Here is a 27,585-nt window from a genome sequence, read left to right on the forward strand (position 1 = left end):
CATCTATACTAATAAAGGGGTAATATGCTATTTAGACCGAACATCTTCTGGACATCCTTCCGGACAAAGCCATGGTGGCGGGGGCCAAGGCAGAGGAGGTTAGAGACAATCAGGCCGGCAGGGGAGAGCAGTTGGGGACAATCAGGCCAGAAGGGGAGAGCAGTTAGGGGCGATCAGGCTGGCAGGGGAGCAGTTAGGGGGTGCTCAGGCCAGCAGGGGAGCAGTTAGGGGGTGATCAGACAGGCAGGCAGAGGCAGTTAAGGGCAATCAGGCTGGCAGGCAGAGGCGGTTAGGGGCAACCAGGCAGGCAGGCAGGTGAGTGGTTAGGAGCCAGCAGTCCAGATTATAAGAGGGATGTTCCCCGAGTGGTCCTGGATTGGAGAGGGTGCAGGCTTGGTTGAGGGATGCCCCCCTGCCTCCATGCACGAATTTCATGCACCAGTCCTCTAGTGGGGTCCATAAAAGCCAGGGAGGATTGGTCTGCCCTCAAACTGTTTACAGTGAGGCAGGAGAGGTTGCAAATGGACCTGGAGTATGAGGCCAGAGCAGTCTTTATAGGTGACCCAGTCATTGTTAGGACTTTCATTCTGGATGTTAAGATTAATGAAGGCATGTAGGTAATTTAAGGCCTTCACAAATAAAATGGCTATAAAGAATGAATTCAATGTAACTTCCATTGTCTTATATCCAGATGAGTTCATTTCAAATGTTATGACATTGTAAAGAGATTTCAATTAACTGGATCTTTCTGCCAATAGCTTTGGCAGCATTAACAGAATTTTTGCCATAACCTCAGCATACTTTAAGAAAATTTACCAGCCAGGACATGACAATTGATATGAATTCCACACACATAATCATGCTCTAAAAATGGGTGAACATAATTTTTTCTTCTTTTAAAAAATTAAACTATGCACAGTAGTTAGTAACATTTAGAGAACAAATAAACATTTAAAATGCTTTCCCCAAAACTTGCCACCATTTTCCAACTTGTCCATAGGTAATGTAATAAGTAATAAATTAAAATTTGTACACTGACTACAATAATTCTAAACCAGCACTAACCAATAACGTTTTCTGTGTTGATGTCCATGTTTACACCCATAGGATCTAATATAGTAGTTACTGAGTATTTGAGGACCTGAAATTTAAATTGTATTTAATTAAGTAAAATTTAATTTTAAATACTCACACATGGCTAGTGGCTATCTCATTGGACAGCAAAGCATAAGGACAAGCTTGTCTCAGCCCTGGAGATACTATTTAGAGATTTTGGTAACATCTTGTAGATGTTCTTCATGAGAAATTAGAAAAACAAGAAACAATTCAAAAGTGGGATAGTTATATTGTTGCTAATTTAAGAAATCTATCCCCTCCTCCCACTGCCAGAGCAGCAGTATTCCCCCGCCCCCACACCCTCAGATCCACTAGCCCACTTTGAGAGAACCACTACCTCTATCCTCCCAACTATTGGTGGCCCTGCCCTGCCTTGCACTCTATAACACTGTCAGTGTGCTGTGGCCAACCTGGTCCCACAGTGCAGAAGGATTTCCAGGAGGTCAAGGCAGACTACAGGAAAAACTGAGTTGGGCAGGGGCCATTTTCCTTCCCACGCCCGACCATAGCCACTGTTCCTGTACAGAGCCCTCCCTTCACACAACCAAATCTTGGGTTGCTTGGGTTGCTGATGAACTCTGTTGGCCTCTAATAAACCTTGATGACTCCTTGACACCCCATCTCACCACAATGGTCTGAGGGTACCTGGTGGATGGCAGCTGACCTTAATGAACCCTCAGACTGTTGATGAGTAGCCTCAGACCTAGCACTGGCTCCAGATTTGACGCTATATCAGTCTGGGGAATACCACTCATCCCTCCCTGGTGACTCACTGAGAACCTACCTCATGCAACTTGCTTACCACCAAAGCTTCTTTCAGTGACTGAGTTTAACAGGCAGCTAGGAGGCAGAGATTGACCTTAGGCAGCCTTGGATCTCTTGCTGACCTGCCCCCAGGCTTGATGCTGGTGGAAGTCAGCCTTGGTGCTCAGCTTGGTCCCTTCCACACACACCCAGGCCCAACAGAGGCAGCCACAAACTATGGATTGCTTTGTAGCCCCAAATAGGTAGCTCAGGGCTTGTCATAGGCAGCACCTAACATTGACCTGCACTGGCGGCCTTCTCAGGGTGGGATTCAGATCACATCAGAGCACAATCCAAGTAGCTCTACAAGCACCACATCCAAAAAAAGATCTCAGTAGGCACCAGACCCTGTTGAAGCAAATTCCTCTTTGTGTGGTCAGCTGCCTCACAGCAGCTCACACATTGAGGTGGGGGATGATCCTAATAGCCAACTGGAGAGGCAACCCATCCCACATGAATTAACAGCAATTAAGACTCAAGTACAACATGAGGGCTCACATAACCCACATGCTGGACATTCCTGAAGCACTTAGTTCTGGTGATTAGGGAGACTGTGCTACTGAGCCCCACAAGACTTCTACCACATAAGGCAACCATACCAAGACTGGCAGAATTGAAGATCGACCTAATACACAGAAACAAATACAGAGAAGCAGCCAAAATGGGGAGACAAAGAAACATGCTCCAAATGAAAGAACACAAGAAATTCCCAGAAAAAGAACTAAGTAAAATGGAGGGAAGCAATCTACCTGATACAGAGTTTAAAAGAATGGTTATAAAGACACTCAAGGAACTTAGTGAAAATTTCAACAAAGAGACAGCAAGCATAAAATAGGACATAAGAGCCATAAAAAAATAGAAATTATGAATACAATATCTGAAATGAAGAATAATCAAGAAGGAATAAATATCAGGTTAGATGAAGCAAAGGATCAAATCAGCAATTTGGAAGACAGGGGAGTAAAAAAATAAACAATCACAGCAGGAAAAAAAAGAATTTTCAAAAAATGAGGACAGTCTAAGGCAGTAGTCAGCAAACTGCGGGTCACAAACCACATGCGGCTCTTTGGCCCCTTAAGTGTGGCTCTTCCACAAAATACCATGTGCGGGCGCTCACATACAGTGAGATTGAAACTTCGTGGCCCATGCGCAGAAGTCGGTTTTCAGCCTGGGCGAGTCTACAACAGAAGAAGTACTGTTGATATTTGGCTCTGTTGACTAATGAGTTTGCCGACCACTGAACGAAACAAGTATAGAAGATGAGTGTAAAAGGGAGAGTTGGAAGGGGTCGACCTCAGCAAATGTACCTCAATCAGATTGAGGACGTTTTTAGCAAAGGCCAGCTTAGGAGTACCCTAATTAAGTTAATAACAATATACCTACGTATATAGTTTAAGTTTAAAAAATTTGGCTTTTAAAAGAAATTTCAATCGTTGTACTGTTGATATTTGGCTCTACTGACTAATGAGTTTGCCGACCACTGGTATAAGGGACCTCGGGGACATCAAGTGTTACAATATCTGCATCATAGGGATACCAGAAGGAGAAGTGAGAGAGCAAGTGATCAAGAACTATTTGAAGAAACAATGGCTGTAAACTTCCTGTGAAAGAAGAGATATACATGTCCAGTTCAGGTGATCAGGGAGACTGTGCTACTGAGCCCCACAAGACTTCTACCACATAAGACCCAAACAAGATGAACTCAAAGAGGCACACACCAAGATACATCATGATTAAAATGCCAAAGTTCAAAGGCAAAGAGAGAATCTTAAAAGCAGCAAGAGAAAGACAGTTACCACAAGGGAGCTCTTATAAGACTGTCAGTTAATTTCTCAACAGAAACATTTCAGACCAGAAAGGATTGGCACAAAAAGTTCAAAGTGAAAAGCAAGGACCTACAACCAAGGCTACTCTTCCGAGCAAGTTTATCATTTAAAATTAAAGGTGAAATAAAGAGCTTCTCAGACAAGATCAAGCTAATGGAGCCCAGTATTACAAGAAATGTTAAAGGATCTTCTTTAAGAAGAAGAAAGGGGGGGGGGGATGAGTATAAATATAAAGAATAAAATGGGTATATACATGTACCTATCAATAACCACTTTAAATGTAAATGGCTTAAATGCTCCAATCAAAAGACATAGAGTAGCTGAACGAATAAGAAAACAAAACCCACATAGATGCTGTCTACAAGAGACCCATCTCAGAATGAAAGAAACACACAGACTTAAACTGAAAAGATGGAAAGAGATATTTCATGCAAATGGAAATAAAAAAAGCAGAGGTATCAATACTTATATCAGACAAAATATACTTTAAAACAAAGGCTATAATAACAGACAGAGAAGAATATGACATAATGATAAAAGGGTCAACCCAACAAGAGAATATAACCCTTATAAACATTTATGCATCCAATATAGGAGCACCTAAATATATAAAGAGAACCCTGATGGACATAAAAGGAAGATATTGACAGCAATACAGTCATAATAGGGGACCTTAACACCCCACTGACTTCAGTGGATAGATCTTTCAGACAAAAAAATCAACAAGGAAACAGTGACTCTAAATGACACACTAGATCAGCTAGATTTAATTAAAATTTCCAGAACATTTCATCCCAAAGAGGCAGAATATATATTCTTCTCAAGTGCACATAAGACATTCTCAAAGATAGACCACATGTTAGAGTATGAAAACAAGTCTCTACCAGTTCAAGAAGACTGAAATCATATCAAGCATCTTCTCAGAGCACAATGGCATGAAATTAGAAACCAACTACTATAAAAACACTCCAAAAACATTCAAACACACAGAGGCTAAATAACATGTTATTAAACAATGAATGGGTTACCAATGAAATTAAGAAAGAAATAAAAAACTTTCTAGAAACAAATGAAAGTGAACATACAACAACCTCTAATCTATGGGACACAGTGAAAGCACTCCTGAGAGGGAAGTTCATACCACTATAGGCTTACTTCTAAAAACAATAAATTATTTTTTATAAACTATCTAATCCTACAATTTAAAGAATTAGAAAGAGAACAACAAGAAAAGACCAAAGTAACTAGAAATAATAAAGATTGGAGTAGAAATCCATGACATAAAACTAAAAAAAATACAATCACAAATCTATAGATATAATACATCACAGAAACAAATTGAAAGATAAAATCACACTATCATATCAAAAGATGCAGAGAAAGCATTAAACAAAATCCAACACCCATTTTTGATAAGAACTCCCAGCAAAGTGGGAATAGAGGGATCATAACTCAAGATAATAAAGGCCATATATGACACACCTACAGCCAGCATCATACTCAATGGGCAAAGACTAAAACCATTTCACCTAAGAACAGGAACAAGACAGGAATGTCTGTTTTCACCACTCTTATACAACAGTTGATGAATCTTTAGCCAAACTCATCAAGAAACAAGATGCAAATAAGGATGCAAATAAATAAAATCAGAAATGAGAGAGGTGAAATAACAACTGACATAACAGAAATACAAAGGATTATAAGCAAATATTATGAACAACAGCATGCCAACAAACTGGACAATCTGGAAAAAATGGACAAATTCCTAGAAAAATACAATCTTCCAAAATGAAATCAGTAGAAATCAGAAAACCTGAATAGAATGATAACAACTAATGAAATTGGAGCAGTAATAGAAAACCTCCCAGGAAACAAAACCCTTGGTCCAGATGGCTTCACAGGAACAACATTCAAAGAAAAACTAACACTATTCTCAAACTGGTCCAAAAAAATCCAAGAGGAAGGAACACTTCCAAGCTCTTTTTATAAGGCCAACATTATCCTAATTCCATATAAAGACATGACAAAGAAAGATAATTACAGGCCAATATCCCTGATGAACACAGATGCTAAAACCCTCAATAAAATATTAGCAAAACAGATCCAGCAATATATTAAAAAGGTCATATACCATGACCAAGTGGGATTTATTCCAGGGATGCTACACTGGTTACATACTCACAAATCTATAGATATAATACATCACAGAAACAATCTGAAAGATAAAATCACACTATCATATCAAAAGATGCAGAGAAAGCATTAAACAAAATCCAACACCCATTTTTGATAAGAACTCCCAGCAAAGTGGGAATAGAGGGATCATAACTCAAGATAATAAAGGCCATATATGACACACCTACAGCCAGCATCATACTCAATGGGCAAAGACTAAAACCATTTCATCTAAGAATAGAAACAAGACAGGGATATCTGCTTTCACCACTGTTATTCAATATAGTTCTGAAAGTCCTAGCCACAGCAATCAGACAAGAAGAAATAAAAGGCATCCATATTGGAAAGGAGGAAGAAAAACTCTCATTATTTGCAGATAATATTGATACTGAGTATAAAGAACCCTAAAGATTCCACCAAAAAGCTAGAACTGATGAATAAATTCAGTAAAGTAGCAGGGCACAAAATAAATATTCAGAAACTTGTTGTATTTCTATGCCAATAATGAACTCTCAGGAAGGGAAACTAAGAAAACAATCACATTTACAATTGCATAAAAAATACCTAGGAATAAATTTAACCAAGGAGGTAAAAGACCTTTACTTGGAAAATTATAAGATACCAAAGACAATAATTTGATAAGATACAGATAAATGGAAGTGTATGCCATGTTCCTGGATAGAATGAATTAACATTATTAAAATGTCTATATAACTCAAAGCAATCCATAGAGTCAAAACAATTCTTATCAAAATATCAATGGTGTATTTCACAGAACTAGAACAAATAAATGAAAAATTCATATTGAACCTCAAAAGACTTGGAAGAGCCTTAGCAATCTTGAGGGTAAAACAACAACAACAAAGTTGAAAGTATTATGTTACCTGATATCAAACTATACTACAAGGCCATAATAGTTAAAACAGCATGGTACTGACATAGAAGCAGACATATAGATAATGGAAAAGAATAAAGAGCCCAGAATTAAAACCTTGTCTGCACAGTCAATTAATAAATGACAAATGAGGCAAGAACATACAATGGGGAAAAGATAGTCTATTCAATAAATGGTGTTCGAAAAATTGGACAGATACTTGCAAAAGATAAAACTAGACCACCTCCTTACACCATATATAAGAATAAACTAAAAAATAGATTAAATATTTAAATATAAGTCTTAAAACCACAAAACTCCTAGAAGAAAACGTAGGCAGTAAAATATCTTAAGATTTCTCTTAACAATTTTTTTTCTGATATATCTCTTCAAGCAATGGACAAAAGAAAAAAGTAAATAAGTGGGACTACATCAAACTGAGAAGTTTTGCACAGCAATGTAAATCATCAACAAAACAAAAAGGACAACCTACTGTATGGAAGAAAGTATTTTCCAATGATATATCTGATGAGATTATCCAAAATTTATAAAGAACTCAAACTATATAATACCAAAACAAAACAATTCGATAAAAAAATGGGCAGAGCACCTGAACAGACATATCTGTAAGAGGAGATACAGATGGCCAATAGACATATGAATAGATGCTCAACATCATTAATGTCAGAGAAATGAAAATTAAAACCACAATGAGATATCATCTCACACCTGTCAGAATGGCTATCATCAATAAATCAATAAACAAGTATTAGTGAGGATGTGGAGAAAAGGGAACCCTCATGTACTGTTGGTAGGAATGCAGATTGGTGTATGGAAAACACCATGGAAAACAGCATGATGTTTTCTCAAACAATTAAACAAAGTGTTGCCTCATGACTCAGCAATCTCACTTCTGGGTATTTATCCGAAGAAACCTAAAATGCTAATTCAAAAGAATATATGTAGCCCTAACCGGTTTGGCTCAGCGGATAGAGCATCAGCCTGTGGACTCAAGGGTCCCAGGTTCAATTCCAGTCAAGGGCATGTACCTTGGTTGTGGGCACACCCCCAGTAGGGGCGTGCAAGAGGCAGCTGATGGATGTTTCTCTCTCATTGATGTTTCTAACTCTCTATCCCTCTCCCCTCCTCTCTGTAAAAAATCAATAAAATATATATTAAAGAAAAAGAATATATGTACCCATGTTCCTTGCAGCAATATATGGAAGCTACCCACATGCCTGTCAATAAAGGAGCAGATAAAAAAAAAGCTGTGGTACATATATACAGTGGCATATTACATCGGCCATAAAAAAAGAATGAAATCTTACCATTTATGATAGCATGGATGGACTTAGTGTATTGTGCTCAGTGAAATAAGTCAGTCAGAGATAGACAAATATAATATGATTTCACTTATATGTGGAATCTAAAGAACAAAATAAACTATCTAATACAACTGAAACAGACTCATAGGCACAGAACGCAGACTGGTGTTTGCCAAAGGGCAAGGGGTTAGGGCAAGCATGTCAAATTCGTGGCCCATGGGCCACATGTGGCTCACAAGAAATATTTTTGTGGCCCAGCTCATATAACGATGTGAGCAGTTATTTAAAATTATGAAAGGAAATAAGTCTCCTGTCAGATCCAGAATTACTGACATTCACCTTGGGTCAGTTTTGAAAGTAATCTCTGCGAACAAGATTTCCCCCAAAGTAGGAAAGACAGTAACAGAGAAGAGATGCCACGTGCCAGGAAGAAAACATTAATTTTATCATTGCTCTTGTTCTTTCTTTTTAATCTATACTTTTTGAAATAAACCTATGTTTCTATGAAAATTGAAGTTTTTGTTCTTTGCGTGCTCACATAAACTTAAACCTTGTTTATTTGGCCCGTGTTAGCCTTTGAGTTTGACATGCCTGGGTTAGGGGGACTGGATGAAAGAGGTGAAGGAATTAAGAAGTACAAATTGGTAGTTACAAAATAGTCATGGGTTATAAAATACAACATAGGGAATATATTCAATAATATTGTGATAATTATGCATGGTGCCGGGTATTGGAAATATTGGGGGAACACCTTGTAAAGGACATGATTGTCTAATCAGTATACTGCACACCTGAAACCAATACATAATAATATTGAAGTAAACTGTAATGGAAAAAAATAAAGATTGCAAGTTGAAAAGAACCCTCCCAATAAATAAATAAAATTTAAAAAGAAATATATGTAAATGTTATAATTATGGTCTAGCTGAATTTTTAAACAAACATAATAGTGCTTACATATGGAGATACATATTTTATAAGAAGATAAGCTTATTTTGTATACCTTTATAATAATAAATAAAGTACAAACTTTACATTTATTATAATAGTACAGTCATTTCTTAAAATTGTTATGGACTGCTTCTGGAAGGATCTGCAGAGTCCATGGAAGATTCTTTTTTAATATCTCTAATGGTGGCAATTACGTGTTCTTTACAAATAGATTTTACTTTTAATAAACAGCCCAAGGATACTTGGAGTTGATTTCTGCTGAAAACAATTTGCTAATTTGCTATGTGTATGTACCCTTTGGCAAGTCAAACTTCTCTGGCCTCAGCTTTTTCTTCAGAAAGAAATGGGGCTGAACTCAATGATTTATACCATTCTACCCGCGCTGCCATGCTCTAACTGATTAAACGACTCCACATCTGGTAAGTAAGGTGATAAGGCTGGTGTTTTAGTCAAAACCAGGTACAATTATACAGTAAGGAGGCTAGTTTATACGTAAGAGTTGTGCCTGTTCTACAGGCCAATTCTAAGAGATAAAGTTCAAAAACAGTCTGAGCAGTGATAGAATCATTGGAATAACTATTCTGGATACCATTCCTCACGTGTGTGTGTGTGTGTGTGTGTGTGTGTGTATGCGCGCGCACACGCGCGTGTTCAGGGACATCATTTAAAAACCAAGTGAAAAATGTCTGAAGAAATATAGAAAGCAAATTTCTGTGTCTTGTATCTTTATTTTCATAAAAAATTAGTCATCTCCTTTAGGTATTTCACACAATCCAGTCATTCTGCTGTAAGAAGATAGTCTTTTAAGAACCATTACTAAAAGTGTTGGCACAAGGCAAAAGAAAAATCCCCACAAATTGCCCCACCTCAGTTACCTAAAGAATCATGCTCTTGCAGTTGCAAAGACACCTATAGTGGGCCAACAGTGGGGCAGGAACTGGCTATGAAATTTCTGTGTGACTTGCCAGGCCATCTGCTGAGAAATGGCATTGCTCACATTGCCAGCAAGGCAGTCCCTCACTAACCCCAAATGGGAGTCTAGAGATGTTTCAAAATTGACAAATTCTGAAAACCATCAGCCCAAACTGATTTATTCCAGAGAAACACATACCATAAAATCCAGGGATTCTCACAGGAATCTATTTCTCTAGGTGGGTGGGAGGAGCACATCTGCTGAGGGGTTTTCAAAGCCATTTTAGGGCATCTCTTATGAAGTGACAATGATTCATGAAAGATACAAGGCAGGAAATCTTAGACAGTCTAACCAGGACTGTCCTCAGAAACTGAAACAGATACTAGGGAAGGCCTATCATGTGAGGAAGCACGTTTCCTGGGGACAGACGTGTGCTATAGAACCCTGGTCAAATTTCCGAGTGCTCTCAAGTGTGTGTGGAGGACTTGGACTGCATTTCCTATGAGGGTTGGTTTCACCTAGAAAGAGCTCAAATAAAGTCATTCCAATTATTGAAATACACACTACTGTATTTACTCACTTAAATGGACCAACATTTTCTCCAGATTACAAAATATTGTGAACCTTACATCTTCTGATGCAACTGATGTACATGCTGAGACCTTGGATGTGTTTCTCATACCTGACACCATTAGGTAACTATGCTGCAATCCTAAGAATTGTTATCCTCTTCCATATGAATTAAAATGGGAAAAACATGGACCTTGTGAATTATAACTCATAAAAATGTTCCTGACTACAGCAACGTGAAGCTAGAGCGGGGAAGGGACACGACTCACTAAAGCCCTGTAATTCTGGGCAAGACCCATATATTTTAGGCTCCCCCTCAAGCTCATAATTCTTAAGAACCATCAGTAAAATTATGTAAATTGCCAGAATACAATCCTGAAAGAACAGTTAGGCCTGGAGCTATGACTGGACAGCACAGCTGATTCCCATTTTCCAGCAGAGACTAGGTGGGGCTCAGCAGTCATTCTTAGTTACCTACCCAACACCCACCCCTCTTTCTTCTTTCAAACAGAAGTCAGATGAATCATGGTTGGCTGGAATTAAGCACAGCAATCTCATTCCCCTTCGCTAGTGATTGGCGCAGGGTAAGGCATGTGATCTCAGATGTAAGGGAAAGTCTGTCAGGAGGTTTCTGCAAAAGCTGTAGTCTCCACCTGGTGACCATGTGGCAGCGAAAGAAGGTGGCAGAGGAGCCCAACTGCCCGATGCCATTGTTGAGCGGCTGAACCAGCCCGGAGTCACTTACCTCTGATCTTCCATATAAGCAAGTAACAAATGTCCTTACAGTTTACACTAGTTAGTTGGGTGTTCTGCTGCTTGGAGTCAATTGCATGAAAACTAACTGACTGATGTATTAAAGGATGAATGAGAAGCAGTAGGGAAGGATTTATTATCTTGACCTTTTGCAGGGTATCCGACTTCTAACAAGATGTACTTTGAATTTTCTGATATCAAAAGCTGTCACAGTAATATCAGACAGAAATCCTACTGATTACAGTTGCCTAAGATTTTCTTGTTTGATTTGCAGACAAATGATACATCCACTCATTCATTCTCTTATATACACATTTCTGAGTACGTTTATGATACATCTACTATTCACAAAGGTACAGAGATTCACAAAATAGAATCTATGCTTCTGGGAGGATACTGACAAAGAGGAACAGGTCACGGCACAGGGTGATACAGGTCATAACCAGGTACTGAACACATCTGCCTAAAACATATTATTGTCTGAGGTTATTACTCACAGGTTAGAAATTTCTTTCACAGATACAATGAAAGTCATATTAATATGTCCCTAGGAATGATGGTCTTCCATATGAGGAAAACTGGTTAAAAAAAAAAAAGGTGACCCTCACCAGGTTTTCATAAGTAACCTGCAGCTTCTACAACAATGCATGACAAAAATACCTTTGGCCATAGGTAGATCTCTGACAAAGCTATCAAGTATGCGATTTATCTTCAGTTCTTCCTTGGCTGGTAGCAACATTTGCTTTCAAATACTCAATGACTGCTCTCTTTAATCCCTCCTCACTCTCAGAAAACAGGAAAGGATCGGATTTTTTGATCATTAATATAAAAAAATTATAGATGATATTCATTCATACTAAATAATTAACCCCAAAGGGCATTCACACTGTAAGTGCCTTTATCATTAATTGAGAAATAGAGTACTTCCTTTGAATGTCTAGGAGAAAGCAGGTGGAAGAATGGGGGGGGGGGCACGTTGGGACATTACTCAGTAAACCCTCAATTTTGTGATTTTGCTGACCTTGATTTAACAGACTTTGGATTTAATGACAAAATTTCCAGTCCATATGTCATATGTGAAAATCAGCACCCTGTTAATTTTAAAATGCTTTTAAGCAATATTTGCTTATAATTAAATTAACAGGTTATTTTTTTGTTATTCATTCACTGTTATTTTTGACAAATTTTAGCCAATAGGCCATGTGTTGGAAAAAACACTGTAGTGATTTTGCTGGCATAAATAAATATTACATATCCGCAACTGCAGACTACACATTTACATCCAGGAGTACCGCTTGTAAACAATGTTTGGTGAATGATTAGCACGTGATTACACTGCATGGCACATGGTAATTGGTTCTGTTATTCTGCTGCAGTTTTAATGTGTGCTCGCCAATGTTCCCACGCGCACTAAGCCAGCCCAGCCATGCACATCTGTTTACTCACAGTGACTGGCGAATGCATGCATTTACTAGATCTGGTCAGTATAAATTTAAAATTGCAGTAATACATAGATAAAACTTTTCTGTGAAATAAAACTTTTCCTACATAATTTTAATTATACAAACCTGTCCATATTAGTAAAAACAGGTAAACTAATTGTCAATTTTTTAAAAAGCGCATTCGGAAAACCTACTTTATTATATAACAGGCCTTTTGCTTTAACAGATAATCCCTTACCCGAATTAGTCTGTGATATCGAGGTTTTACTGCACAGATAAATGCTTATTAGGGTAATTCTGACATCACAGTTGAGAAGTGGGAAGGACTGTCCCTGGCCTGTTCCACAAGAGCTCTTGCTCTGGAGGTGGTGTCCCCTGCAAAGAAGAGTCCCTCATAGACATGACATGCATAATTTTTACCAAGTGATGTGCTTTGTAAAAATTTAAAAATATTTAAAACCCAAAGCATCCCCCTTCCTCGATCTGATGTGATGCTCTGGAACACATCCCTATATGCATCGCATGCCATTTCTCTTTCTGTGTTTATAGTTTCTCACAAAGAGCTTTCTCACTGAAACAACCCCTTTCACTAAATCCAGTATTATGCAACAAAAACACCGAGTCTGATTAAAATGACTGAAACTTCATAGATTTCACAGACTTGGGCTAAAAGGAGGGTAAAATATCAATTTATGAATATTTTACTTTATTATTAACTGACAGTAGTAGTTGACACAGTAGTTATACATACATCCTTGCACCTAATAGGTGCTTAATACATATATATTAAAGGCATGTGTGGGAAGCTGCAGGGGACAGAACACTAAGAGTTTAATCTTCCGCATATAATCTTCTCCACAATAAACTGTCAGCTGGGTGTCTGCTGGGATTCTCCTCAGCTCTGCCTTCTAGCCTGTATTTCACAAAAGCACAGCAGAGGCAAGATACTGGTCAGCACAGAACCACCTAACAAATGGAGGAAACACGTGGCCCCCTTGGCGTTGGGTTATTCTTAAATCTGACCCTGCACCTCCCTCAGCTTGACTCTAATCCCTACCAAGGCCTCAGCTCCGTCTCTGGCCAGACCCCTTGCTGGGTGACCCCCTGTCATAGCCTCTGAGTCTGTGGTCCTGGCTTCTGTCCCTGTTCTCTGGCCCAGGCAAGGCTGTTAGAATGGCTGTCCAAAATAAAATTACAAGATTGCAAAATCCATCCAAAGCAATCTCTTACTTTACTTAAGAATACTTCATTTATTCAAATAGGAACAAAAGATGAAGAAGACTTGGAAAATCTGAGAATATGGAATGTAGATAGAATTAAGAGGTTGTGTTTCATGGGTTAAGATGCTATAGTTGGAAAGAATCTTTAAGGGAAACCAAATGTTATCTTTATGTGTAGGTGAGTGTCAAAAAGCCATGCTAAGCCCAGCCAGCATGGTACAGTCGTTAAGTGTTGACCTATGAACCAAGAGGTCACAGTTCAATTCCTGGTCAGGGCACATGCCCAGGTTGTTGGCTCAATCCCCTATTGGGGGCATGCAGTAGGCAGCCAGATCAGTGATTCTCAGCATTGATATTTCTCTCTTTCCTGTTCCCTTCCTCTCTGAAATCAATAAAAATATATATATTTAAAAGCCATGCTAAAACCCACAAATAACTGGTATGGCCACACTTTGCTGGCACTTCAGCCCAGCTCATTCAATATTCCAAACATTCTCAAAAAACAACTGCTCATTACATTCAGAGACAGCAGGGGTGGGGCAAACTGTCAGGTTTTAATACATCCTCCCCTTTCTATTTTAAAGAGCCTTCAAAGGGTTAACGTGCAATCGCAGAGTAAATGAAAGCCTGGCATAAACATTGATAGGCAATGGCTTGAAACAGGTATTACAGCCTGAGATGCTGAAGCAATGATTGTATGAAGGATTGCTGGAAGAAATGATGGCTAGTGGCATAATGTGACTTCATTCATTTATTTTTTAAGCCTCACTGAAGATATGTTTTTATTGGTTTTATAGAGAGAGGAAGGGAGAGGGAGAGAGAAATATCATGAGAAAGAGAAGCATCAATCGTTGCCTCCCTTATGCACTGACCAGGGATCGAACCTGCAACCTGGCTATGTGCCCTGACAGGGAATCAATCCCGTGACCCTTTGGTTTACGGGATGATGCCCCAACCAACTGAGCCACACTGTCCAGGGAAGCATAATGTGACTTTAGCAGAAACAAAGAAAATGGAAAGCCAGTTGCCAGAGGTTGATGCTGGAAACACCTCTCCACAGGGAATGTCTAATAACAACCTGCCCAGCACTGGTTCAGTTGGTGTCCCTGTTTTCAGAAGAGTTTCCTGTGCTAAGTGCATTTGCATGGAGTTGTGGTCAGTGCTTCCAGGGATTTCTAGAAGCTGGGTCTATTAAAAACCCCTTTTGCTTCCACCTACTCTAGTGGTAGGATGGCTTTTCTACCTCCCTTCCATTTCCTAACTACACTTAGTACCTCAGAGAATCCTGTTGACAGGGAAAGCACAAGAGCTTCTAAATTTGCCAAATAGGTTTTGTGTTTCGGAAAGAGCACAGACTTCAGTTTAAGGCTAAAATCATTTAGCTTCAATAATGATGAAAGCACATGGCAGTAGATGTTTCTTGCCAGGGCCACCTTGGAAATTGCCAAACCAAAGCCGTTGCACACTGTTTGGTGCAGCTGAGATGGTCCGTACGGCTGGCCTCCTCCTTGGCTGTGTGGAGCTGTTGGCCAGGCTTTCATTTACTCTGCGATTGCACGTTAACTCTTTGAAGGTTAACATGTGCTTTGCATTCTTGTAAAACCTGTTTTTTAACATCCAGCAAAGAAGTCTTCCTTTGCTTCCATCAGGCCCAGCACTTTCACACACTTCTTGACAGTCATTATGGGTCAAAACTACTAATCAGAATACAACAGCGGCTTAAGGAAGGGCTCTAGAGAAATAAGCTATAGGCATTGCACAGCCATAGAACTCAGGAGAGCCTGAGTGCATCCATGGTTTTGTGCCTGAAGGCTCACTGTGGAGGAAAACTTTCAGGCTGCTGCATAGCCTCACATGGGCTGAGTGTAAGACAACACATGGAACACGGGCACAATGCATATATGAAGTAAATGTAATGTGTACACTTTTATTATAGTACATTTATATATGTGTGTATATGTGCATACATAACACCCATTCTTTTTTAAATAAAAGATTTCAGTGATAGACAGCACTGCAGTGAGTCGGTGCTGTGGGGTGTGTGGGAGTATGTGGCCAGCCGTAGAAGCTAGCATCCAGTCTAGGCTGTGGACCTCGGAGGGCGGGACTGGGCTCTGTTCTTCCCATCATCTTCAGCTCCTGCACAGTCTTCATGTATCACAGAAGCTCAGTGACTGGTGAGTAAGTGAATGAGCACCTCCCTGGCACTGCGCTGTGGCCATTTCAAAGCGGAGAATGGCTCGGTGGTGAGGTGCCACCAAGGACATACAGAAGCCTGGGAACTGCTCTACTGGAACTTCAGGAGGCAAGTGGGAAAGCAGAGACTTTGGGGCAGGAGAACAAATACTATTAGCTCTTGCATTGGAAACGTTTTCGTATTTATAGGTTGCGAAGGCTCAACCTATAGGCTCAAACTTAAAACACTAAATGCCAAAGGTTAAAGCTTTCCAAAAAAATTTAGAGCAGCTGATATGATACAAATTTAGGTTACATGTCACTGACATTGAGCTACCAAGTAATTAGAAACAATTTCTAGAATGACTGTAATTAATTAGGGGCTCAAATAATCCAGCATAAACCAGTTTGTCCTTTTCTCTTTGTGTTAATTCCCCAGTTTCTTTAACAGTGTGACTCTGCCCGTTTCCCACTTAGAGCCTGAAGCTCACACTCCTTAAAGGACAAAGTCCTGGAAGCCATTCCAACAAGTTCCTTTGGTGTTTGCCTCCCTGGCTCCCCTTCTCCCTACACCCACCCCCTCATGTCCCTCTGTGCCCCACCTGAGGATGCCTCAGCTGGGTCAGTCTTGGGTAGCCAGGGAGGCCGAGGGCAGGAGGCAGCACAGACACTGGGACACATCGTTGTGAATGTCTGGCTACAAGCAAGGGCCATGACGTGGACACTAGGCAATGAAGAGGATTACACGGGGGGTGGGGTGGGGGGTGGAGAACACAACACAATGTAGAGATACACTATATAACTCTGGGGCCCTGGGATGGGACTGGAATGAGAGGGGTGGCAGCCAGACCTTCCCCTGTGTCCTCTCAGTGCTTGTTCTGTCTTCCACTGTGTTATTTTGATTCTTTATGACACTTAGGAATACCTCATGTCTGACTCCTTCCACTGACGTCATTGTACCCTAGTTCCTCACACCGTGTAGTATTCTGGTTGTGCAGCAATGTGAGCTAGCTCAGTAGAATTCTGGTTTTAAGAAACACACTTTATACTCCACTTTTGACTTGTATTGATATGTCTTAATGTCATTTTTAGGATGAATAAGTCTAATGTAGAGAGAGAATGAGGTTGGACGTCTGTATGAGACAGATTTTTAAACAAACAAAAAAGTGCCAGAGAGGATGAGGGTATATACAATATAGGGAGAGTCATGGGCTGAAAGCTGAGACCTGAATTTCAGGCCAGAGGAGCCACTGACTCGCTGTGTGACACTGAGAAAGCCGTTTAACCTTTCTGAGCTTTGCTTTTTCATGTTCAAAAGGAAAAAACAGACTAAATTCTCTCTAGCTCTAAGTTCTTTTATCTTTTAATCCTCAACCAAGGATATTTTTCCATTGATTTTTAGAGAGAGTGGAAGAGGAAGAGAGAGAAATATCAATGTGAGAGAAACACATTGATTGGTTGCCTCCTGCACATGCCCTAAGCCAGGGAGGAGCCTGCAACCAAGGTACATGCCCTTGACTGGAATCAAACCCGGGACCCTTCAGTCTGCAGGCTGACACTCTATCCACTGAGCCAAACCGGCTAGGGCTAACCCTAAGTTTTTTATGTGGGTCCTTATCTACACTGATATCTGTTCTAGTTTATAAGAAATACGAGCTGTCACCAGGGATCAGTTTGAGTAAAATGCAAGTTAAGTGAACAGAATATTTGGATATAATCACGCAAAGGTCTGGCTTTTCTTCAAACTGGTTCACTAAGATTTTAAAGTTAAAAAAGTAATTTTTTTGAGAAGCAGCTTGATGTCATGGAAAACATTTTACTGGGAGTTAGAAGACTAGCTTTTGATCCTAGTTCTGGCATTAACGGTGAAATGGTTTTGGCCAAAGTTACTTATCTTTTCTCATCCTTTTTTCACCCAGAAAATGAGGGGGATGACTGGCAGAAATGTAATTTAAGTGCACTCCATGGTTTTTCTGGTTGATAACATTTTACATAGTTACATATGGAACCTGAACTCTGGCCTTACCAAAATTCCAGTATAAAGTTACTGAGGGAAAGTGTGTGTCATGCAGTAGGGATAGGGCAATATCAAGTGCATATCAAACAGTGGGGATAGGGAAGTGAAAGAGAGCTAAGCCCTGAGCTTCCACGGTTGAAGTCAAAAGAGAATGCTTAAAAATGGAAAAATCAAGAAGAAACATATGTGTGCTATTCAGAGATATGGGGGCAAAAAAATAAATCAGCAAAAAAGAGTTCAAAGTGTATGCCTATGAGCTGTTTTCATAGCCAGCCTTATAAATTTAACATTAAAAACTATGTACATGTATGACTTAGATGAACCCTCAAGGGTCTTCCTTTGGTCCTTTCCTGTCAGACGGCCTACCTGTCTGTCGCAGTTTTTGGTAAACACCAGCTATGAGCCAGGCCCTCTGCTAGATGCCAAGGATACAAACACGCACGAGACCCAGTTCTGTACTTTGTGAAGGAGTTTCAGCCAGGCATGGCAGGTGGCTCTGCTCTCATTAATCAGTGCAGGGGGCGGTGCCATGCCAGGTGTCAGCATGGTGTGTTAGTGGAACAATCTGGAAGGGCCCCTAAGGCTCAGGTTCAGGATAAGTGCCAGGAGGAGCATCCTGGAAGAGGTAATGCCCAAGAGGAGTGTGGAAGGAAGAGCAGGGTTGGGCAGAAGAGGAGGCTGGTGAGTTCAGGCAGAAAGAACAGCAATGAGGGCACTGAATTGAAACATGTGATAGTTTTCATGGAGAGCCAGTGCCTGCTGTGTTAATACCACTCTTCCTGCAGCCCCCAGTACAACCTACTTGCATAGTACGGATCCATTGAGGTTTATGATGGTGAAATGCCTCATCCCCATCCCCACCCGTTCTGCCAAGTCCAGGTAGAATAAACTAATCAGAACACACAGAGATTTATGTGAAAACCCCAATAACTAAAGAAGTTAGGGCTCATCACTCCTAAGCTTATTCAAGGAGAAATACATTCATTATTGTGATATTTGGTAATCAGTACGTACATTTAAACAAACAAGCAACCAAAAAACCCCAGACAACTTAACTCAGTCTTTAATTATGGATAACACTTAGAACTCTTACTATGCGAAACTTTTCCTCCCTGCCTCCTCTTCCCCACAATCATGCCACGCTGTAACCGTGCACACTGTATTTGCTGTCATTGTTGTGTGCTTGCCTCTTTCTTTTTAAAGACAATTTCAGTTTTAAAATATAATTGAATTAATTTAAATATAATGGGAATGCAGAGAGGCAGGGTGGTGCATGCCCACAGACCTAGGCCACCTGAGTTCTAGTTCTAGTTCTGCTACTTACAAGTGATACAATGCTGGGCAAGACTCAAACTCTTAGAACCTCCGTTTTCTCATCTCTCAAATAGTAATAAATGCATACACCCTCAGGAGTTAGTGTGAGGTCTAAATGCTGATGGGAAAGAATCTGAAAAGAGAATGAGGAATCCTGAGGAAGAGGAGACACAGGGCGGAAGAAAGTACCTGGCGAGGTGGGAGAGAGACAGGCTGGGGAGGAGAGGAGGGAGCGGCGCAGCACAGACAGGCTTGTACATCTGCGCTGGGGGAGCTGGAGGAGCTGCATTCTGGTGGCTTATGTTTTTTTCAGGAAGCATGAGCCTGGAATATTGTCTGAGCATATGGGGGAGAGTAGCTCAAGGTTTGAAGAAAGCAAGTATATAAAGGTCATTTATGCTCATTAAAGACTTTTTCTCATCTCAACGGAATTTTTAAATTTGTGAACGCATGCGCTCCTTTCAATGGAAGTTTTGTGGAGATAGCCATGTTTGGAGATTCAGTGTTAGATAGATAGGCTGGCTGTAAAAAAGAGAAGAGGAAGCTAGAGTAATGAAATCTAAGGCGATCATGTGGACAAACTGCAAGTATCTGGACATGCAGAGAGCTGTCCTGCAGACGATCCCTTCTAGAAGTTGTTCCTGAATTTCCTAAACAAAAGATGCTTTCATTCCTGGGGCTCTCACAGCACACTCTTCTTCTCCATTCTGTCCTATGTGACGATCTGATCGACCCACGTGTGCCTTACCCATCTGCTAACCTCTAGGCACCTTAAGGCAAAACTTTGGTGAATCGCATTATGTCTCTTAATAAATGTTTGCAACCTTTGAAATAGTTACATAAATTAAAGAGGAACTGTTACCTTATGTATACATATTGACCTTATATACATTGAGGCAGACTCTCATGTCATAAGTGAAGCATCTTTGTAAGAACAAAAAATTTCCATAAACAGCAACATATCAACAAATGGGTGGACCATGCCTGGAAGCACCATGCTGTTTACATGGGTCACATAACTCCACAATTTCAAGGGAGATCCATGTTGCCTAACAAAGAAAATTCAAGGAAATGAAACAACTCCCTCCCCCTGGTCCTATTCTTTTTAGATACAAAAGACAGATAATTATCTAAAGTGTTTCTCAATATGAACAAAGTAGAAAAGTGACCTTTGGGTTTGTGTCAGAGTCTATTTACGTCAGTGTTTCTAGCAGAAGCAAGGCACTGTCCAGGCTGAGGGGATGCTCACAGGAGCCAACTTTTCTCTCCCTCATGTTACACAGACCATAAATAAAGAGAAATAATTTAACCGGCAGCCAGACCCAAATAGCTCAGAGTCACCCCTAGGGAGTGATAAACTTCTCCTGCTGGTAGACTTACATAAACCAAGATGCAATGAATTTTTTTTAGGACATATACTCCCTTTGCTCAATAAAACTGAGTGCTTTAAACCTGAAAGATGGCTAGACTAAGAGGGAAAATAAATCAATCTGGCAAGAAAAGTAATCATTCTAAGTGCTGCTAGATTAACCGAAACATATAGGAGATCAAATTTGGTGATTGAAAAATCATATGCTGGCTAGTTAAAAAGTCTCTCTTTTTTAAAAAAAATTAAGTGTATCTTTTTTTGGGGGAGGGGGGATTTCCTATTTTAAAACACACCAGATGAACTTTATCTAGTGATCTGGCTACTTACTGCTAAAACTGGAGTTTCTGTCCAAACTCTGGCTTGTTTATATTCAAAATAGAAGACAAAATTCATTTCAAAGTCTGAGACTCCCTACAGAATTATCTTTTATTTGATGGCAATTATTACAGATAATAAGTAAATCTGTTGACCATTCTGATGATGATAAAACCTTGGAAAGTGATATTTCTAATTTATTGAAGGAAAGTATCCAAAGAATTAATTGCTTTATTCTATTTAAAAAGAAAAAGCAGCCCTAGCTGTTTTGGCTCAGTGGATAGAGTGTTGGCCTGTGGACTGAAGGGTCCTGGGTTTGATTCTGGTCAAGGGCACATGCCTGGGTTGTGGGCTCAATCCCCAGTAGGGGATGTGCAGGAGGCAGCCTATCAATGATTCTCTCTCCCTCTCCCTTCTTCTCTGAAATCAACAAAAATAAATAAAAATATATTAAAAAGAAAAAGAAAAAGAACAAAGAGGGCATGATAAAAACAGGTTGGAGGAAAGGGGAAAGAGGAATCCTTCTGAGCAGCCTTCTATTCAAGTCTTCGTTGCTGACAACCACTGAGTTTATCAACAATTTGCCTACACAGCACAGAACACCTTCTATTCTATATTGTTCCTCCAAGATATATATGCATATTTTAAAAAATCTTTAAGTACCTCCTTGAATGAAACCAAAAGAGGAGGAATACCAAGGGAGTTAAGTTGTTTGCAGACAAGATATTGATACAAGGGTTAGGGGCATGTTCTCAGGGAAAAAGTGTACTAGAGTGAATATCAGAAGTAAGAAGAGCAGCTCTCTTAGAAAAAAGTTAATCTCAAATATCAATAAAAACAAAACAAGAATAATTAATTTTCAAAACATTTAGAGATCACTGGTTTTAAAGAAAATTCAATGCCAGTCAAAGTCGGGTAGATTATTTCACTTTGCAATCTGGAACCGAATGTCTCAGGGACCTGCTCAGGGCCACACCCAGTAAGTCGAGTTCAGGCCGAGTTCTGCCTCTCCTGATGTGCACTGGCTCAGCTTCTTTGAAGAGTTATTATAATGCCTATTTACTGGGGAGAGGCCAGTGCTGCTGTGGTGCTATTAGTGTTACGGTGGCTGCCATGCTCTTATTTATTAAAAGAAAGCAATTTCCACCAAACTTGGGAGAGTCTGACCAGGGAAATGATGTCTCTGCAGGCAATCACAGGATTCTGGGTAGCAAGCTAGCCATGTGATTTGTATTCATGCTGTGCGGTGTTCTAGAATGCATTATAGATTTATAATGAAGACATTAAAAAGCACTACGTGGGAGGAATAGGAAAACCTTTTGGTGTGCACATGTTTTACATAATCATATATTCCAGGCTTATATTCCCAAATCACCAGAGGTATCCTACCAAAATAAAGAAAAATAAAATTACAATAACCAGTTGATCAAATGTCCTGTTGTACTGTGACAGTCACAGTTAATGTCTATTGTCCCAGTGTAATTATTTTTTTTAAAAAAATATATTTTTATTTCAGAGAGGAAGGGAGAGGGAGAGAGGAAAAGAAACATCAATGATGAAAGAGAATAATAGATTAGCTGCCTCCTGCACACCCCACACTGGGGATTGAGTCCACATCCCAGGCATGTGCCCTGACAAGGAATTGAACCTGGTTCATAGGTCGATGCTCAACCACGGAGCCACACTGGCTAAGCCCAGTGTAATTATGAATAGCACCCCTTTCAGTCTCATAAGTGGAATTATATGGATCATCTATAATAACCGAGCATGTAGTTATGGCCCAGATCCTTGGAGGAGTTTATTATTCCACTTGGATATTGAATTAAACTGTTTCTTCGCAGTAATCGCAGTAATACTGGGTCACACACATCTCACCACTGGATAGAAGAAGAATGCACACGTGTTTGTCTATATTTGTCTATGACGATATGTTTATTGCAAGCTCCTATTTATTAGCCAATCAATGTGAAGGAGTTTTTTAAATGCAGAATTTTTGGAATTTTGAAAAAAAAACTTTAAAATTTTGTCTTCAAAATTCACAGATGAAATTTCTGGTATCTATTTCTTACAGTGACTCTTTATAAAAAGTTAGATCATAATAGACAAATGTCGGCTTATTAAAGTACTTCTGTAGGCTGTACCTGAGGTGGTCCTGACAGCTGTGGCCACTTAGACCCAAATGCTGCTCAGCCTCAGGCCAGTCCTGCTGCTAGTCCCACTCTCTTCTTGCATCTTAAGTCTAACCTGACCTCTTGCCTTTAAGTACCTAGCTTGTATCCCTCTTTTAGAAACTGGGTCCCAGTTTGGTTCCCTATTGCATGAATCTATGCTTCAGTTCCCTGTCTTGTCCTTTCTCTGGAGTTTCAGGGATTCCTCCTACCTGGACTCCCAGCCATTGCCAGTCATATTCTCCTGATTCTCTATTCTGCTTGCTTGCTTGTGTTCTTGACAGTAAGAGTAGACATTCAGGACACCTCATCTCTGAATAGCTGGCACCTAGTGTAACAGCTATGCAGAGTATACTCTCAGCAAACAGTTGTTAAATGAATAAATGAATGATGAATGAACATTGATGCCTCCTTCTCATGTTAAGCCCAGATTTCAGGATCCCCAATAGACCACCAGGGAGGTCCAATGCAAAAGCAGATAGAGTCTTTAGGCGGGCTAGCTTGAGCTGCCCGACCACACTCGCTGACACAGTCCTTGTCAAGCACATGGCTAAGGCTGCTGCCCAAAAATGGAGGATCGGGGGCAAGATGAAGGGAGTAGCCCTCGCCCTCTCATTCACTGAGTGGAGCTGGGTTTTCCAAGGGCCACTTCCACTCAGGGTCCTCCTGCTGTGAACAGGGCTCAGGGAGCGAATGTTGTTTGTGTTAAGTTTAAAGAACGCTGGGTAGTTGCTCTGTCTTGAGTGGGGAAGCCGTCCAGGGTTGTACAGGGTGGGTCTTGGCTGAGGCAATGTGAGTGGGGCTGAAATTCACACTGAGCTTGCATGGCCGGCACTAGGCTCTGAGGAGGGTAGCCTGGGGAAAGTGGCTCCTTTTTGTCTAACTGTCTGTCCATGTTTGTCTAACATGCTCTCCACGGGACAGCCAGCAGCCCACATGTGCAGGAAGAGGCCCCAATAGGGCCATCGCTCCCACAGGAAACATTTTGCATTTGGCAAGTGCAGCTCTTAAGGAACAAGCAACTGTGAAGGAGTGAATCTACCACCTCCTTTCTTGCTTCTTGTAGGGAAGACCCCAAAACTTTGCTTGCAGTTCATAAAGACAGACTTTATCAGAAATTAAAAGTGCGAACTTTTGTACGGCAGCTAACTCATGCTTTTTATTGTGCCATTATATTAAAGCACTCTTCCCCCAGGGATGTGAGGCGAGTGCTCTTAGCCTTGGGAGACCCTTGGAAGGCTCTTTGAGAGGATTTCCTCATGTTAGCCTTTAATCTACATGTGAAACCCATATTGCACATGAAGAAAAACAGTACAGGGAGATGGTTTGCCTTGCCCATATGCACTTCTCTAGGGTGATCAAATATATATATATATATATATATATATTGTTCAGTCTTAATACAGACATGGATCACTGTGACTCTAACACAGTGGTTAAGAGCACAGACACTGGAACCAGTTTGCCTGAGTCCAAATCCTGGCTCTTTACAGTTAGTAGCTGGGTAAGGTACCTCATTTGTAAAAGGAGAATAATGGCACCTACCTCTCAGGGTCCCTGTGGGGTTAAAGGGGTTAATACACATGATCACTTTGAACAGTGCGCGTCCACACTAAGCACTGCATATGTTAGCCATTAGCTCTATTTTATTTTCTGAGAGAGAAAAGGTATTGCTTAGAACAAAACATGCATTTCTCAGCAGAGATATGCCAGGTAGATATCATGTTAATATCAACATTGGGAAAAAGTAGCAGGATTTGAATCAATAATATTTTCTGAAATTTGGGTTGAATGAGAATTCCATACTCTGTCCAATTCTTGTAATAACACTCGTGATCCTGCTCATTCATGACCTCACTCAGGAAGTTCAGTGTTGCTGCAAATATTACAAATACCAAGCTGATGTTTCCTCATGTAGTCCTCTGCCAGAATGCAGCAGGCCCCTTTATGTCTCTGGCAGCTGGGATGACAACATGATTACTTCTGAGCTCCTGAAAACATGCTCGCTCTCAGCTGCAAAGGATGTGGCACAAAGGGGATTCAAAACATTTCCAGCCACATGGCTGTGCCAACCAAGACTTGAGAGAAATGGATACCTTAAAAAATTAGAATAAAACTTGCTAAAGGGCCAAGGAAAAGGCAATTCTTTGCCTAAAAATTCCAAGTTTTTCAAGTTACAATTTGCACTTCAATCTATTTTACTTGTTCATGAGTTAAATTAAAATTTTTTAAAAAAATCAGGTAACATCAAATGTGATTTTTCCACTTTGTATTTTTCTGAATGTATCTTGTAAAAGAAAGGCATTTCCAAAAATGCAAAGAAGAACATGTGTATTATTTTTGCTCTTGCTAAAGATTCTTATAGAATTTTCCTGATTTATATGTGCAAAGTTGAACAATGGAATCTAATCTGGCGGCTGAGAAGAATTCATCATTCATTCATTCATTCATTCAAATATTCATTCATTTGATGATGAATGCCTCCTATGTGCCTGTGCCAAGCTTTAGGAAGATAAGGTGAACAATACATCCATGATCCTTGACCTCATGTTATTTACAATCTAGACATTTTAAACATATTATTTCTAATATTCACAATTCTCCATATTAGTAATTGTTATTTCTACTTTACAGGCCAAGAATCTAAGTCTTGGAGAAGTTAAGCAATTTACATATTGTCACACAGCTATTAAATGATAAAGCTGGGATTCAAATCCCAGTCCATCTCATTCCAAAAGTCAGGGTTATTAGATTCTTTTTACTATCCTATGCTGGCTTTAAATAATAAGTGTGTTCTTGAAAGTTACAGAATCCATGTTTTATGAAGTACATCATGGTTTAAGAAAGCAAGGACTATGTCTGAAAAGCATCACTTTTCTCTTTTTAATGTATATTAGATTTATGTAAAGCAATGAATATCAGTAACTAGGACACTTGATCAAAGGGCTAGTATATCTTTCAGAAGGTTAGTATAGTGTTTATATGTGATCTGAACTAGCTTCATACCAGACACTCTTGAACTTGACCTGAAGATTCCATGCCTGCCCTGGTGGTACAAACCTGGTCATGCCACATACTGGACACTGGAATATTACATAAACTCTCTGAGATCCTGTTTATTCATCTATAAAATGGGGATATCATCACCTATCATGTGGAGAGCCATGAAGAATAAATTGAAGGAAATATGTTTTGAATGTTTAACCATGATGGGCAGGTTTCAGTCTCTTCCCTTCCCCCTACATACACATCCCAGCTTTTCTTACACTGGGTAGTAAAGCATATCTTTAACACTTACAGACAAAAAATACCTCCAATGGAAATGTCCCAGAGCATGAAGATCACTAACTTTGATGCCCTGCTTGTGGCGAAACCAAGGACATAAATTAGGATTAGAAGCTAAGAGGGTACATTTTCTGGATGACACAGACTTAGGGTGATTGAAGAAGGGTTTGAATAAATAATCCCTAAACTCCAAGTAATCTTCCAATTATGTAAATTAGGTAAGGATATATAAACATACTAATATCCTATATGATAAAAGCCTAATATGCTAAGTGTATGGTCGTCTGTTCAACCAATCAAAGCGTAATATGCTATGCTAATGATATACTAAGGCCACTTAACTGCTCGCTATGACGTGTACTGATCACCAGGGGACAGATGCTCTGATTGGTAGCTTAGCTTGCTGCAGGGGTCCAGCCAATAGAGACTGAGATAGATGGGCTGGACATGCCCTGGTGCCCTCCCGTGGTCCCTCCCCAGCTGGCCAACCTCCCGCATCCCTCCCCGGCCCGAATCGTGCACCGGTGGGATCCCGCAGCCTGGCCTGTGCCCTCTCACAATCCAGGACCCCTCAGGGGATGTCAGAGAGCTGGTATCGGCCCAATCCCATAGGCCAGGCTGAGGGACCCCACTGGTGCACGAATTCATGCACTGCACCTCTAATATAAACTATAACTACACACTACCAAGACTTAAAAAACACACCACTCCAGAACATGTTTACTTAAAAGACTGATTTGTTGTACAGCAAAAGAAACCGTCAACAGAAGAACAAGAAAGCCCACTGCATAGGAGAACATATTTGCCAATGTTATCTCCAATATGGGTTTAATCTCCAATATTTACAGGGAACTCATACAACTTAACAAAAGGAATGTAAACAACCCAATCAAAAAATGGGCAAAGGACCTAAATAGATACTTTTCGAAAGAAGACAGAAGGAAGGCCAAGAGACATATGAAAACATGCTCAA

At 40.1% G+C, this 27,585-nt stretch overlaps 1 protein-coding gene across 1 annotated transcript in view; it reads right to left on the reverse strand.

Moving 5' to 3' along the window:
- VWA8 (von Willebrand factor A domain containing 8) overlaps positions 1–27,585 on the reverse strand; it is a 368,307-nt gene that overhangs the window by 49,270 nt on the left and 291,452 nt on the right. The window lies entirely within an intron of this gene.

The sequence above is a fragment of the Myotis davidii genome, unplaced genomic scaffold (genome assembly GCF_000327345.1).
Source record: "Myotis davidii unplaced genomic scaffold, ASM32734v1 scaffold70, whole genome shotgun sequence".
NCBI classification, from domain to species: Eukaryota; Metazoa; Chordata; class Mammalia; order Chiroptera; family Vespertilionidae; genus Myotis; species Myotis davidii.